Consider the following 15,973-nt stretch of genomic DNA (forward strand, 5'->3'; position numbering starts at 1 on the left):
CCCATGTCAGCTGGAAGTAATTTTAGAGGACGATGTCCCCTCTCTCAGCAAAGTTTGTCCTCAGGTTTAGGGACAATATTTAGGGATTGACTATAATTAGTATACGGTTGAGAGTTGGGAAAGGAATTTTATAAGCTCAGGGATCTTTTTGAAAAAAAAGGGATAATTGGATAGATAGTAATGGTATTTGTGAGTTATTGTTTATAGATAATTACATCGGCACATATTGAATATTGTATGTATGCATGCTTCTAGCTGTTTAAAACATTTTTTATGTATTGATATATATTATGTTGATATATGTATACTACCATATTGCAGTGTACATTTTTACCTCTGATTAAGATACTTATATATTGTTTATGTATTGATATTTATTGTTTACACTTGGAGGTCATTGTCCTCATTTATTGCACAGTTGTTTATTCTCTTAGTCTTTAAGTTAGATATGTGTTAAGAATTATAGATCAATAGTCATCCATGTCTGTCATATTTATGGTTAGACTAATCAGGTTCTTTAGATACATAGAGATTATATTCTGTATAAATAGTCTTCAACCTCTTCGAAGAGCTGTAGAAAATGGCATTTAATTTGATCTTAGAGTTCTGTGTAGTGAGACACAATCACTCCTGGCAACACCGACCTATTCCCGAGAGACTGTTGAGCACCAAAGACACTCCACTTGGAGCTTGTCTTCTTGACAAAACCGGCCTCTAGGCAAGGAACTGCCCATACCTCAACTACTGACAAATACACGGTATCCGGAAATGGATAAGCAGAACTGTCCAATCTTACCAAGATAGGGTAAGACGGTTTTGAAAAATCTCTTGCCTGTTAAAATCCGGAAATGGATAGACAGAACTGTTAAATTTTGCTAAGACAGGGTAAGATGGTTTTGAAAAATCTCTTGCCTGTTAAAAATAATCTGTCAGTTATTCTAGGCCTTAGTTAAAGTTGGTTGCTCCAACGCTGCAAACAGGTCTTTGGTGATTGCTCAGGTAGCCAGTTGTCTCTGTGATTTGTTGCATGTTTTGGAAGTTCTTTGATTGCACTTCCTAATTACTCAGGTAACATTATTTCCCTTCTCGGATCTTCTATGAGGTTGAAGACTAGATAAATGTAGCTACTTTCCTCTCATGACTTGGCCAAGTTATTTATTATACAAGACTTTAGCTAGTTAGAATAGGATATTTGTACTTATTGTATATAATTGTGTAGGTTTGTACTTACTGTATATAATTTCGTAGTAGGCTTAGAACTCTCTTACTTAAACAAAAGGGGGAGGTGCTGCGGAAGTACCTTCCCTTGCTTCAGCCAATAGTCGCTGAAGTACGAGCCCACAATGCTGCGGGAGTGCCTTCCGCTCCTTCAGCCAATAGCCGCTGAAACACCAGCCCACTGGGGCATGGTATATTTCTTTTTTAAAAAGAGCCACAAGTCTCGGCTCGGCCTCTCTTGGTTTCGGCGCTTGATTCCGGCTCCTGCTCCAGCGACTAGGCTCCTTTCCTGACGGTTTGTGTGTATGTAAGTTTTACCCCCCAAAATAAATACCCCTTTAAAACCTAACTGGTGTGGGATTGATTCGCCATTATGGGGCAGAGGATGTTGAGCTGGTTAGATGCTGGCTGTCTGCTTAGAACCCACAGAGCCCTGAGTTCAGTCCCCAGACCTGCATAAAAAAAGATGAGAAGGCCTAGGAGACAGCACAGCACATAAAGGAACTTGCCAGGAAACCAGGTCGAAGGGAATCAACTCTCGGAGATTGTCTTCTGATCTCATGTGCATGCATTCACGTGCATACACAAGCACACACATGCACGATACACACACGAATAAATATAAAAACAAAACGAGTATGGTGGTGTGCACCTGTAATCCCAGGAGGCAGCTCACCTGGCAAAGGGGATTGCTGTTGAGTTGAGGATCTGAGGTCAGTCCCCAGGGTTCACATGACATAGGAGAAAACAGATTACAGGGTGTCTTCTGGTCTCCACATGTCATGCTTATGCTCCCCGCAAAAATAAATTGATACAAGTTTTTTGGTTTTTGTTTGTTTGTTTGTTTGTTTGTTTGTTTTTAAGAGCAGTGAAGATGACTGTGGGTAAAAACACTTGTGGGGCCTGAAACCCAAGATCAAACCTGAAGACCCACTCCCTAAGCTCATCCTCTGACCTCCACACATGCACCTCAGCACCTCATGACCACACACACACAAACACAGCAAAAACAAGTAAATGTAGAACAAAGAAGAAAAGAGAATAAAGGAAAAACCGAGTGCTTGCCTTGAGAGGCAGAGGCAGGCAGATCTCTGAGTTTGAGGCCAGACTGGTTACAAAGTTCCAGGGCAGCCAGGGATACACAAAGAAATCCTACCTAAGGGAAGAGAGGAAGGGGAAAAGAGGAGAAAAGAGAGCAAGGGGAAGGGGAAACAGGAAGGAAGGAAGGAAGAGAATAGGAAAACACAGAACAAAGAATGGCGGCACATGCCTAGTACTTGAGACACTGAGACAGGAGGATTCCAAGTTCAGGGTGAACACATGGAGACCCTCCAAATAAAAACCAGACACTAGCTTCAGAGCAGTTAAACCAGTCTGTGTGACGGGAAAGTTTTCCTATTCGTTAGCTGAAAAGTGCTCTCCACCTGAGCTTCTCACAGCACTTTAGAGTTCTCCAAGGCTAGCTTTCACAATCACAGTTCTTTGACATTACCTAGCTGGGATCTGAGGTATAAATTCATTAAGTGAAAGGCTATTTACCAACTTTCCCTCCCATTTTAAAAACAAATTAATCTTATCTCTGATGTATTTCTATTCTTACTTTAGTAAAACATAAGCAAAACCTCTACAACACTAATAAACACAGGCAGCTTCGGAAATTAGTATTTTACTGTTGATGTCTTTCACTGACCCACAGGTTTTGATAATTATTACTGGGGTCACACCAACACTCCTGTTAAAGCTCAAGTAGTATTTAGAAATAAAGCAGAAGCCAAAGAAGTGGGAAGAGACTTGCTCCTTTGCAGCAAGCAGGCACCTACTACCTGCACTGCTAAAAGGGACCCTACTCTTAGACAGCGATGTTTTCCCAAGGAGTGTTTGTCAAATGGGCACAGAAATCCAAGACAGATGTAAAGGACATACCCATTCATGAAACAACAAATTAGAGTATTCCCACCCCCCAAGAGAGTCAACTATGTAACGAAGGAAAGCATATTTCCAAGCATCAACTGTAGGATTAGAGGGAAAAAATGAAACAGAAAAGTCAAGAGAGATCAGCTCCTGAGAGGAAGGCCAGGTCATGAGATTTATTCCGTTCACTGGAAAGTTTCTGAAACACTTTATGCAGACATGGAATCAGGAAATCCTGAAGTCTCTTGATTTGTCTTAAATCTCCCAACACAACCATCTAAAATTATTTCCCCTGAGCACATATACTCCTGTATGCTTTTAGAAAAACCCACAAGGCCTACATAGAACCCGAGTTTTAAAGCTGATTCCAAGTGTCCACTTGCTGGATACTCAGTTCCAAAATAATACCGGCCCAGACGTGGGCAGAATCTCCACGCTTATTTTCCTCTGCAATCTTTAGCTTCCTATCACCTTCTGTCCTATCTCCAACATTTGCCCCAAAACATCCAGAGGAACGCCAAGGGGAGAGTTAAGAGCTGGCGAGTAGCTTTTCCTACTTCCGTCCCTCATAGAAACCCTCAAATCCTGCAAGCAGGAACTGGCAAGAGGACAGCGCGCCCGCCCGGCCTGGGCTCTCCCCGATACAAAGGCACAGTGAGAGGCACAGCAGCCCGCGCCTCTGCGCCCCACACCTCTCTCCACAAGAGAGGAACAAGACTTTCCAAGCCACCAGACCCGGCCCTCAGCACCCGCCTCCCACGTGCTCTTGTCCCTCTCGGAGCCCGGGGTCGGAAGCCAAGACTCAGCCCGGCGAGTGGCAGCCAGCAGCGGGCGGACACCACGGGTCCTCCCGAAGGGCCCCGGGCGGCACTCCTCCCGGGTTCCGGGGTCTCGGCCAGCCAGCCCCGAACCCCAGAGCCCTCCATGCGGAGCCCGGGGGAGGAGACCTGGAGGCCATGGAGCTGAGGGGAGGACCCGGCTGCCCAGTCCGGGGTCTGCATGGGATGGAGCCCCACCGCGTGCGGGCGGGCGGGGGCCGTGAGGCCGCCCCCTGCCGGCTGCCCTTCCCCGGCCCGACTCGGGCCGCTCCGGGTGGCGCTGCGTCCCTTCCCTCACCTCAGGCTGGCGGCACGCACCGACCGAGGGTCGCGGAGCCCCTGTGCCGAAGCGTGCTGGGCGGGAGGCGACGCCGGCGGCTCCGCGATGGCTGACAGGCGCTCGGCAGGTCGGCCGGGCACCCGGGCCGAGGAGGGAGGGGCTACGACGGCCTGCCCCGCCCCCGGCCCGCCCCCGCCCGGCCGCCCACCTCAGCCGCCCAGCCCCATGAGGTAGGCGCGCGTCCGGGGTTACTCCAGGCCGTTCACCTCCGACCCCGCTCCGGGCAGCCGCGCGGTCCCGGCGCCAGGGGGAGGGGAAGAGGCGCGGACTCCGGCCGGCGTCAGCCAATGAGCGCGCGGCGCGGGGCGGGGCGACGTGAGGCGATGCCGATGGTCCGAGCGCCGCTCTGCCATTCCGGGCTGAGCGGTGCGAGGGCGGGCGGGTCCGGGACGTGGCGGTTACCCCTTCTGCCAGAGAGGGTTTGGGACCAGCCCGACGGCTCCACCTCCCGGCAGAGAGCAGAGTGGATGCGATGGTTCCGCTCGAACCTCCCAGCAAGGACCTGCGGCCAGTAGCTCGGGAAGGGAACCCAGAACCCAGTGGGACCAAGTAGCGCTGGAGGCGATGTACGGGCCCTGCCTTGATGGACTGTAGCATTGCTAATCCTGACGCTAATGAGGTGGCTAACAAGCCCATCCACTGCCTTCAGGTTAGTGCAGGCTAGCCAATGCAACTAATCCATTCCCAGCCCTTTGCTTAGCTCCCCAGCCTACCTGAAAGGAGCTGTTGATGATGGGTCCTGGATATTGAAGAGAAATATTAGTAAAGAAAGTTTGGTGGACAAGGCCGTGTACAAAGGACAGCAGTCTCATACTGTCTTCAACAGTTAAGCGCCAGTGAGTCCTGACTTGTTAGATTGCCTTCCAACCTTTCCTGGGGTTGCCCCAAGTCTTTTGAGGTGAAGCCAACAGATTTCTCTAGTTCTGCCACTTCACAGCAAGACTTTCATGGCAATGCGCATTGTCGATTAATAGTGACTGGAAGAATTCCCAACACAATACAACCATTGGGCGTAAGTGCAGTGGCGATGACAGGAGACCCATTTGACAAGAACAGGGTGAGTCCTAACCTAGTGCAAGAATTCAGAGGACCCGGAGTTCTTTTCCCAGTCCTTACACAAGCCCGTGATGAAGGCCGGGAAAGGTACAGAGAACATCATGGGCAGAAGAGTATTTCAATGCCAGAGGGCAAAAAGTGAAAAGGGTAGATGGCCACACCCCGGGAAACAAATTCTTGAATAGAAGCTAAGTCAGGAAGATTCTAAGATTGGTCAACAGGAACAATGGGACCCCTCATTACCATTAGGGGGCAGCTTCTCCAAGAATTTGCCCACTCACATGAAGTAATAAGGGTTGGAAACAAATTGGAGAATTAGCGAATTTTACAAAACAGTGACCTATATTTTAACAGTAACTGTGTCATTAGGATAAATGTCAGCTGAACAAAGGAAACTCCGAGCTTAAAAAGAGAGAGAGGGAGGGAGATAATTGAGCAAGACTTTCTGGTTTAACAAGCTGTTCGACTGACTAAGAATGATCTGGAAAGTTTTGCCTCTTCATGGTAGTACTCTCTGAAGCTGGCATGAAGAAGTGACCAAGGAAAGAATTTTAAACCCTTGGAGTTGCCTCTTGTTCTTTTACCTTTTAAATGGTACAGTCTCTTTCCCTAGGACTCTTAATGGCAGCTTTAGGGATGTCACAGTAATGGATTTATCCTCTAAACTTCAGGACTGTGGGATGTGTGCAAGACCCTGGGGTCCATCCTCGAGCAAGATATTCAAATAGTCCAGCGCTCAGGGCGGGCAAGTGAGATGACTCAGCGGGGAAAGGTGTTTGCCACCAAGCCTGAGGACCTAGGTACTGTCCTTAGACCCCACAGGGTTGAAGGAGAAAACCGAAGAAGGTTCACAAGTACACTGGAGCAGGACATGCACACACACACACACACACACACACACACACACACACGTATACTGGGGCATGCACATGTACACATGTACACACATACAGGTACACTGGGGCAGGACATGTACACAAACACAAGTACACTGGGACATGTACATGTATACACACACAAGTACACTGAGGCATGTGCATGTACACATACACACAAATACACTGAGGCATGAGGCATGTGCATGTACACACACACACAAGTAAAAAAAAATTTTAATGAACTACTCAAGGAAAGACCTAATAGAAAGAGTACACTTACGAGGCAGAGGCAGGAGAACTGGGCCTTCAAGTGTGTATGTAACCTGGCCTTAGGAGACTAAAGAAAGACACAAAACAACAAAAAGCAACAGGAAAGAAAACCAAGACAGATGATAGCCCAAGACCAGTTCCAAAGAATCTGTATCAAACACTGAGACACAGATGAGCAGAGGACTGGCAAAGGGCTGGAACAGGAACCACTCCTAAGTGCTGTGCTATTTGGGGCAGGCCAAGGCCTGCCCATCCTACCATAGGCTTTGTAGAGCTGGTCTCCATGAATCCTTGCCACACAAGCCATATGTCTGTAAAAGGTGGAGGAAGAAAGCCAAAGGGTAGAGAAAACGTACTATACAAGACTGACAGGTGGAGGAGAAGGGAGTGAGTACACATGCTAGAAGCTGAAACCAGGGGTCTTTTCTGGGCTGAATTATATCCCCAAAATCCAATGCTGAAGTCCTAATCTATAGTACCTCAAGATGCGGGGAAGGGAGTTGGAGATAGGGTCTTTAAGGATATTAATAAGTTAAAACAAGATCATTTGGGGTACATCCTAGTAAAATAAGACTGGTGCCATTAAACAAATAAATATAAGATACAGATAAGCAGAGAAGATCCCTTGAAGACAGGGATAACACAAGGGTTGGCAATTTCCAGTGCCAACACTTTAATCACAGACCTTTAGCCTTCAAAAATATAAAGAATTCTATATTGTTTCTACGATGTGGTGTTTTGATAAAACTACCCTAAAAGACATAGCGCACGGTCTCAAGATTTTTCAAAAGTCGCGTAGTGTCTGGAGAGCTAGTTCAGCAGCACTGACCACTCTTCCAGAAGACCTGGATTCAATTCCTAGTACCCAGGTGGGTGGCTCACAGTCTATAATTACAGTTCCATGGGAATCTGACACCCTCTTCTGGCTTCTTCAGGTCCCAGGCACACATGTAGTACACAGCAAGCATCTGGAAAAAACACTCTAACAATTAGAAATAAAATATTTTTAAGAAAAAAATAGATTGTGTAAGAGGAAGTCAGCTCTTCCTGTATGTGGCCTGAAGTGACCTATAAAAATTGTTCACTGCTTCCTTGACCCAGAAAACACTACAAAATCATGCAAATCAAGAGGTTCAATTCCTCGTGTTCACTTTAAGAAAGTGAAACTGCCCAGGCCACCAAGGATATACATATTCAAAAAGCCACCAAGTGTCTAAAACATAGCATTTTAAAGAAGCAACGTGTCCCTTTCTAGCAGTATAACAGTGGAGTCAGGTTGTCCAAGCCAAAGAGTGGGTCTGTGGCTCAAAAAGAGTGCTGAATTTTTGCTGCATGCTTAAAAATGCAGAATGTGAACTGAAGGGTTTAGATTAGGTTCTCTAGTTATTGAACATATCCAGGTTAACAAAGCACCTAAGGTGTGCTGACATACAGAGCTCATAGCCAGATTAGCCCAAACGTGCTCCCCCTGCCACATCGAGGTGATCCTCACTGAAATGAACAAACTGTTCCAAAGCCAAAAGAGGAGGATGCACAGAAGAAAAAAAATGCCCCAGAAGAAACTGAAGAAACAAAAACTTATGGCACAGGAATAAATTCAGCATAAGTAAATCAAGTTTAAAAGAAAGGGAATGCGGGCTGGGCAGGATGGTGCATGCTTTTAATACCAGTACTCAAGAAGCAGAGGCAGACGCATCTCTGAGTTCGAGGCCAGCCTGGCCTACAAAGCAAGTCCCAGGACAGCCAAGAGTACACAGAGAAACCTTGTCTCATAACACACACAAATGAAGTTGTATAGAGGTAACAGGAATTGATCCTAAGCATCCCGGCCCCCTTCATTGATCTCTTTCACTTTACAGGAAAAATCTCAGAGATCCTTGTCTGTAAAGTGATTACAATCTATTTGGGAAGACAAAACTGGCACTCTTAAATATTACCTATCTCTCATTCCATAGATGATAGTCATGAAAATTTGTAAAGGGCATAGATGAGAGATGATAAAGTCTCAGAAGTAGATAAGCCCACGTATATCTAAATAGCATATTAGCATTTTCCAGGTAATTCCATTTGGCAGTCATTTCTGCTTTAGATAAGAGCAGTATTTCTCAAGATATGTTCCACTGATCACCTGTAATAGGAACACTGGAGTGCTCGTTTAAAATGTAGATTGTTGAGGCTGCAAGATGGCTCAACCTGTGAAGGTACTTGGCGCTAATCATGATGACCTAAGTTTGATCCCCAGATCCCACATGTTGGAAAATAGAATTAGAACAGCCTCCCACAAGTTATCTGACCTCCACATCAGCACCAAGTCATGCTCATACCCACATAAACACACACAAAGTTGTAGATTCTCTTATACAACATATACTTGAATATATGATAGTCGCAATCAAAATATACAATAAAATTTTTAAATGGAGAGGGAAAAGGGCAGGCAAGATGACTCAATGGATAAGACACTAAGCCTGATGACCTGAGTTCAATCTCAGAACCTACAAGGTGGAAATAGAACAGATTCCCACTAATTGCCTCCCAATTTACATGCACACACATACACATGTATGTATGTATGTACATATTTTAAAGGGAAAATGCAGACCCTTTTAAAAAGGAAACCTGATCATTGTTCACAGTGAACTTTGACAACACAAGTTTAGTATTTATTTAACATTACTATTCCCCTGTTTGCTGCCAGAGTATCTTGCTGAATAGCAATGTCACCTTTATTTCTAAGATAGCAATCTTCAGGTCAGACTTGAGTTGAACAAAAGAAGAAAAGTGTATCTTTATCATTTTGGAGCTAGAGCTCAGTGGTGGAGCATCTGCCTGGCATGCCTGAGGCTCTAGTTTCAATCCCAATATCACAAAGGGAGGGGAAGGAAAGAAAGTATCCTAATAGAAATTGAACCTGGTAGGTAAAATACTCAAATGTTAGTGGGCGTGGTGACACAAACCAGTAATCCCAGCACTCAGGAGGCAGTAGCAGGAGGATTGCCACTAGTCTGAAGGCAGACTAGACTGTGTAAAGAGTTCTAGGTTAGCCAGGGCTACATAGTGAAACCCTGAATAAAATAAAACAAAATCAAGATGCCTTTTCCCAGTGACCCTCAATATTCATAGTCTGACCTGGCTTCTAGAATTTGCCATATTTTTTCTTAATTTTTATTTTTATGTATATAGGTGTTTTGCCATGGTTATGCGGTCCCCTGGAACTGTAATTAGAGACGGTTGTGAGCTTCCATGTGAGTGCTGGGAATTGAATCCAGGACCTCTGGAAGAGCAGTTCAATGCTCTTAATCACTGAGCTATGTCTCCAGCCCCTCCATAATTGTTTTTATACCTTTCCTTATGCTGTCAGACTATCATTCCTCCTGTTTTTCCTGAATTGTTTTAGTCCTTGAAAGTCTCATTTTTCTCTTAGACACTAGCTCTTCTCTAGCTTCCATTCATCTCTTTCCTGTACATTCTAGCAGCAGTATGGTTACCAGCACACGGTACAGTGTTTTAATTCTGCTGTAGCTTTGTGTGCATATTAAAGACAGCACCCTACAGTTTAGCACCCCTCTTTATAACTCTGAGCATAAGGCCAGGTATAGATGTTAGTTAGTGTTTCATTGACTGAAATAAAGATTAGCACTGTTCAGTGGTGGCCTGTGCTTTTAATCCCAGCTCTCAGGAGGCAGAGGTGGCAGGTTGATCTGTGAGTTCAAGGCCACCCTAGTCTACAGAGTGAGTTCCAGGACAGCCAAGCATGCATACACACACACACACACACACACACACACACACATATATATGAAAAGAAAGACTAGCACTGTACCTGAGAGGCCGCTGTGCTCCTGAGCTCTTATCAGTCTCCGCTTTGCCTTTGGGAGGCAAAGCCTCCAGTAAGTTACTTAGCAGCTCTGTTGATGATCAGAATTCAAGAAAGCCAGCCCCTTGCCAAAAAGCTCCAGTAGTAAAATAAAAGGAACAAAGACCTTATCTGAACACCATTCAGGTTTGTCCAGAGTTAAGAGCCTTGGGGAACCTCACACCATAAGGTCAGAAAATCTCCTCACAGAGGCCTGGTGTCGAAAGGCAAGATTACATTGCATAATGAAGAACAGTGTTTATACTGGAGACTGCCCACGGTATTTTCACATGGACACTAGGGTTTTTCACAGTGTACTTGGGTTTTCACATGGCATTTTAGCTCCCCCCCCCCGTATTATCTAATCCCAAACACTCCAGTCCCTAGCTGAATTTTAGACAGTTTCACACCTCACTTTCTTCTTCCATGAGACCTACACACAAGTGTGTGTGTGTGTGTGTGTGTTATAATGTGTTTACAAATACTAAACACCTGAAGAATTTTAAAGAGCTTTTTATTTAAAGGTAGAAAACCAGGATGACTTATTTACTGTTGCTTAGTCCTGGGATTCTGACCTTGTGCTACTCTCCTTTACAACCTACACACCTCATTCCCTTACAGCCATGAAAGACTTCCTGGCTAATTATTTCCTTCCCCTGTCATTACCCTCTGTTTAAGTTTTTTCATTATCTCCATTACGTCATATCAGACTTGAGTTTTTCCTGCTGCATGTTTAGGCCTTTGTCTTCCTCAAATACCCTCAACTTTCCCATTGTTGTTTTGTATGAAGCATAATAAATAATAAAAATAACAAAATATTTGCAGACTTTACTATCAAGGAACACTGATTCATTAGTCAACTTTTTAATCCTTTTCATTCTATTTTCTTTTTCTTTTGAGACTCACAGCCCGAGCTAGCCCAAGTTCTTCATTCTCCTGTTCTATCTCCAGAGGGAATACAAGCTTGCGACAAGCACGCCTGTCTTCCTTTATTAGATATTAAACCAGATTTCATGGCTTCTGTCTTTAGAGAGAAAAGCACTTCTGATAAATAACCCAGACATATAGATAGAAAGCTATTGCACAAATCCAGTGCATCTCCTGTTCCCATGCAACTGATTTGCTTAATGGAATCAGGAAGATGATAACCAAAAAGAAATGCAGCTTAAATCAATGGATGAAATGCCCATAATCTTTTGCATAGGGGTCCATACAAATTTAGAAGAATTGGTTCTTGGTAATCTAAGACAAAATTAAGGGAAGCTTATTTTGTGCTATACATTATTTAAAAAACAAAGCAAACAAACACAGAAACCCAACCAACCTGAGCTATTTAGTTAGAGAGACCAGCCTAAAATCTAAGCCTGTCACTAATTAGTTTTGTCACTAATTAGACTGTAAACAAGTGACTCCTTTTCTGTGTCTCTGTTTCCTTGACTATACAATCAGCTATATGGGGTGATCTTTTAGATAAAATATAATCAAAATGTAAAGCCTCTAGTAGAGTCTGAGACATAGGGAGCACATGGAAAATATTACTTGTTCTTTTCTCACTATTCCCCCTTCACACATTTTCTATGAGTACTTAGAAAACATTCCAATGGATGCCCACTTGCTTCAGGAGTTCTGTGGCATTAAATTCTACATTATTAATTCAGGATAGCAGAGCATGTGCTTGCAGAGAGGGAGCAAATGTCCATGAGCTAAGGTTTTGAGACCAACCGAAGGGCTATACCTGGTCTGCTCAGGCTCACTTCATGTCATTCAGGAACAGTTCTCTGGCCCCTCTGTCAAGATCATGAAACAAGGATCTGAGGAGATGGCTCAGTGGTTTAGGGTATTTATTGCTCTTGCAGAGGACCCAGGTTTGATTCCTACCACTCACACGGTGGCTCACCATGGCCCATAACTCCAGTTCCAGGGGATCTGATGCTCTCCTCTAACCTCTGAGGGCACCAAAAATGCACATGCTACATATACACACATGCAGGCAAAACGCTTACACACAAAATGAGCAAATCTAATAAAAAAAATTTTAAAGAATATAGAACAGGTATATGTTACAAATGGAATTACTATTGAAAACAACTTCTTAGAAAATAATTTACTATAAATAGTCAAGCTGAGCATAACTTACATACCCTCTAATCCAGCTTCAACCTTTGTATTTATATTCTGGGAAACCTTCAAATATGGTCCAAAATATTAACAACAATAGAGTATTTAAATTCTGCTACATTCATAAAATGGGATATTATAAAGGTAATTACAAAAAAGGTTGCTACATGAAACATTATGAATCAATTTGAAAATTAGTACTGAACAAAAAATAAAAGACAGTGCTGGGCATAGTGATGCGTGACCTTAATCCCAGCACTCAGGAGGCAGAAGCAAGTGGATCTCTGTGAGTTCCAGGACAGTCTGGTCTACAGAGTGAGTTTCAGGACAGTCAGCCGTGTAAAGAGACATTGTCTCAAAAAATATTAAATACATACATACATAAGTTTCTAATTTAAAAAATAGACAAGGCAGTGGGGCAGTGATGAAGCACACCTTTAATCCCAGCACTTGGGAGGCAGAGGTAGGTGAATCTCTGAGTTTGAGGCCAACCTGGTCTACCTATGTAGACCAGGGCTACAAGAGATACAAGATAGCCAGGGTTACACAGAGAAACCCTGTCTCAGAAAAAAAGAATAGACGAGGCCAGGAGTGGTGACATATTCCTTTAATTCCAGGATGCAGAAACAGGCAGACCTCTGTGAGCCTCATCTGTCTACCAAGTTGCAAGCCAGTCAGAACTACATAGTAAGCCATTTTCTCAAAATAAATAAATAAATAAATAAATATAAATAATAAATAAGAGACAAAATCTGAATGACAACAAAGTATAATGATTCATATATACAAAGGTTACCACAAAGGTTACCCATTGCTTTTTATTCAAGCCTAAAATTTTTTAAACAATTATTTATTAATTCTTAGGGAATTTCACATTATGCACCCCCTTCCACTCATTTCCAAGTCCTTCCATATCTGCCCTCCATGCTTGTAACCTCCTCTCCTCCCTCAAAAAAAAATTTTTAAATATATGAGTTGCTGGATCACGTGAAGGGGAAGGCCTGTGGAACTAAAACCAAAGGATCTCCATGACTCAGAGCAGCAGCAGGATATCAGAGTAGTCTCAGTGAATATTCAGTAGTGATGGGGTAGTAGAAGCCAGAGGTCTTGAACCAGACCAATAACTCATTGTAGTGAATATTTGTAAGAAAAATGGTTGGGCAAAAGGGTATAGTTTGTTATACTTCCTGACCAACCTAAAATTTTTAACAAGAGTTTTTTTTTTTTTTAAAACAGGCAAAACTCACCAGGCAGTGGTGGCACATGCCTTTAATCCCAGCATTTGGGAGGCAAAGACAGGCGGAGCTCTGTGAATTTGAGGCCAGCCTGGACTACAGAGTGAGTTCCAGGACAGCCAGGGCTACACAGAGAAACCTTGTCTCAAAAAAGCAAAACCAAACAAACAAAAAAGACAAAAAGAAAAAGACAAAAAAAAAAAAGGCAAAGGCAAAACTCATTTGTGGTGATAAGAATTAGATAATAGGGGCTGGAGAGATGGCTCAGCAGTTAAGAGTACACTGGCTGCTCTTCCAGAGGCCCTGAGATCAATTCCCAGCAACCACCTGGTGGCTCACAACCAACTGTAATGAGATCTGATGCCCTCTTCAGGCCTGCAGGCACACATGCAGACTGGATACATAATAAATAAAACGTTATTTTTTAAAAAAAGGATTAGATAATTCCTAAACTGGAGATGGTAGTTTATCCCCATAATCCTAGCACTGTGGAGGCTAAGGCAAGACTGTCACAAGTTCAAGTTTGACCCTGTCTCAAGAAATAAATTAATTAAGACTGGTGAGATGGCCCAGCAGTGCGATGGCCAAGTGCTTACTGTGGAGCCTGGCAACCTCAGTTCATTTCCCAGAATCTACATGGTAGAAGGACTGAAGTAATGAAGGCCCAAAGAGGTTAAGGAACTTCCTTGAAATGATTCAATTACAAGGCCTCAACTAGAACCTTGAAAGGTCTCCTGGCACTGAGCGCTGGTGGTGCGTGCCTTTAATCCCAGCACTCTGGAGGCAGAGGGAAGCAGATCTCTGTGAGTTTGATGCCAGCCTGGCCTACAGAGCAAGTCCCAGGACAGGCCCCAAAGCTACAGAGAAACCCTGTCTCGAAAAACCAAACTTCTCGTCAAGGGTTTCTCTTCCAGACCCACTTTGACTGTTCATGCCTTATTTCCTACTCTCTTTCAGAGGTCACAACAGGACACATCACCTCTACCACTAGATATTTTGTCTTAATTTTAGTTTTGTGTCTCTGCTCCACAGTGTGGCATGTTTCAACATTCAATTTGACTTCAGGACATATATGAGTAGGTTCAGTCCCTAGTACATGTACACACACACACACACACACACACACACACGAAAAGAAAACATCTCCAAGAATTTATAAAAGAAAATTGCAATTTCATCTAGTCATACATGAGATTGCCTTTGGGAAAAATGAGATTTTCTTCTTTTATGACGCAGGGTGAGAAGCGAGACTTCAGAGTCATTCCTGCCTTTGCTGCGAGGTGGCAGCATTGTCATGCAGCAGCTACAGCAATTTTTAAACAGAGCAGCAGAGAATGTGTCAACACCACCAGGGAGTAGAGAATCATGTGAACACAGTAAGGGAACTGTCAACAAAAACCACGAGAACCCAGGAAAGCAACTGCAGCAGAGGAAAAGGCCCACAAGGATTTGCTGCTGGGCTGGATGCCGGCTGCTTCCTTAATCCCTTCTCTCTTTGAGCTAACAGATTGTCCTTTAAGGATCTCCCTTCCATTAATGTTTCCCATCAAGATTTTGGTGCTTAGTTTGGCCAGATTTCAAGCTGTATTGATGTGTCGGGACACTTATTGTAATTTGATTAAAATATCACAAAGCCCTTATGAAAAGTTCTTTGAACCAACTCTTTATGTGACTATCAATCAAAAGTTTCAGCCTCCAGAACCTTCTCATGCATAGCTAAGCCCATGTTAGCCTCAATGAAGCATATTTACAGCAGGCAGAAGGCTGTGAAGGCTCTGAACACTGACAAATATCTAACTAGATGTTTTCTTCTTTATGACCTCACCTAGCGATGCTATCAAGAAGTCTTCAGTTAGGCGTAGTGATACACACCTGTAATCTCTCTTCTTGGGAGGCAGAAGCAAGAAGATCATGAGTTCAAGGCCAGCCTGGAATACAGCATGAGTTTCAAGAAAGTCTGAGCCATATGGGAAGACCTCTTTTTAAAAAGTCTTTAGAGCATAATACTAATTATATATATTCAACAGCAACTACTGTCAACTGCAGACAGTAGTACTCATGCGCTGTTTGTAGCACTTTCTCATACCTCTTGACCCAGTAGTCACAATAAAGTTGTTTTGACTATACTCATTCCATTATTCATGAATGTGAAAATATACACAATTCCATAGGTATGCCTATGCTCATGTGAACTTATGGTTATAATTGTAAATGAATTCCAGAGATCTTTTGGTTGAGACTCCATTTATACAAGGGAAAAACTGAGTCTGAAT

The 15,973-nt window shown here is 43.6% G+C and overlaps 1 protein-coding gene across 4 annotated transcripts in view; it reads right to left on the reverse strand.

The window, feature by feature from the left end:
• Positions 1 to 15,973, reverse strand: part of Acaca (acetyl-CoA carboxylase alpha) — a 261,557-nt gene that overhangs the window by 210,133 nt on the left and 35,451 nt on the right. Inside the window, exon 1 of one of the 4 annotated variants that reach the window (XM_085695587.2) lies at positions 10,315 to 10,532. The exons of 2 other annotated variants lie outside the window; for them this stretch is intronic. The gene's annotated coding sequence lies outside the window, so the exon portion shown is untranslated. Of the gene's footprint in view, positions 1 to 4,245; positions 4,357 to 10,314; positions 10,533 to 15,973 lie in introns of those variants that run through there. One more of the 4 variants, XM_087910162.1, reaches the window with a different exon arrangement.

This window comes from Myodes glareolus, chromosome 9, assembly GCF_982192425.1.
Source record: "Myodes glareolus chromosome 9, mMyoGla1.1, whole genome shotgun sequence".
NCBI classification, from domain to species: Eukaryota; Metazoa; Chordata; class Mammalia; order Rodentia; family Cricetidae; genus Myodes; species Myodes glareolus.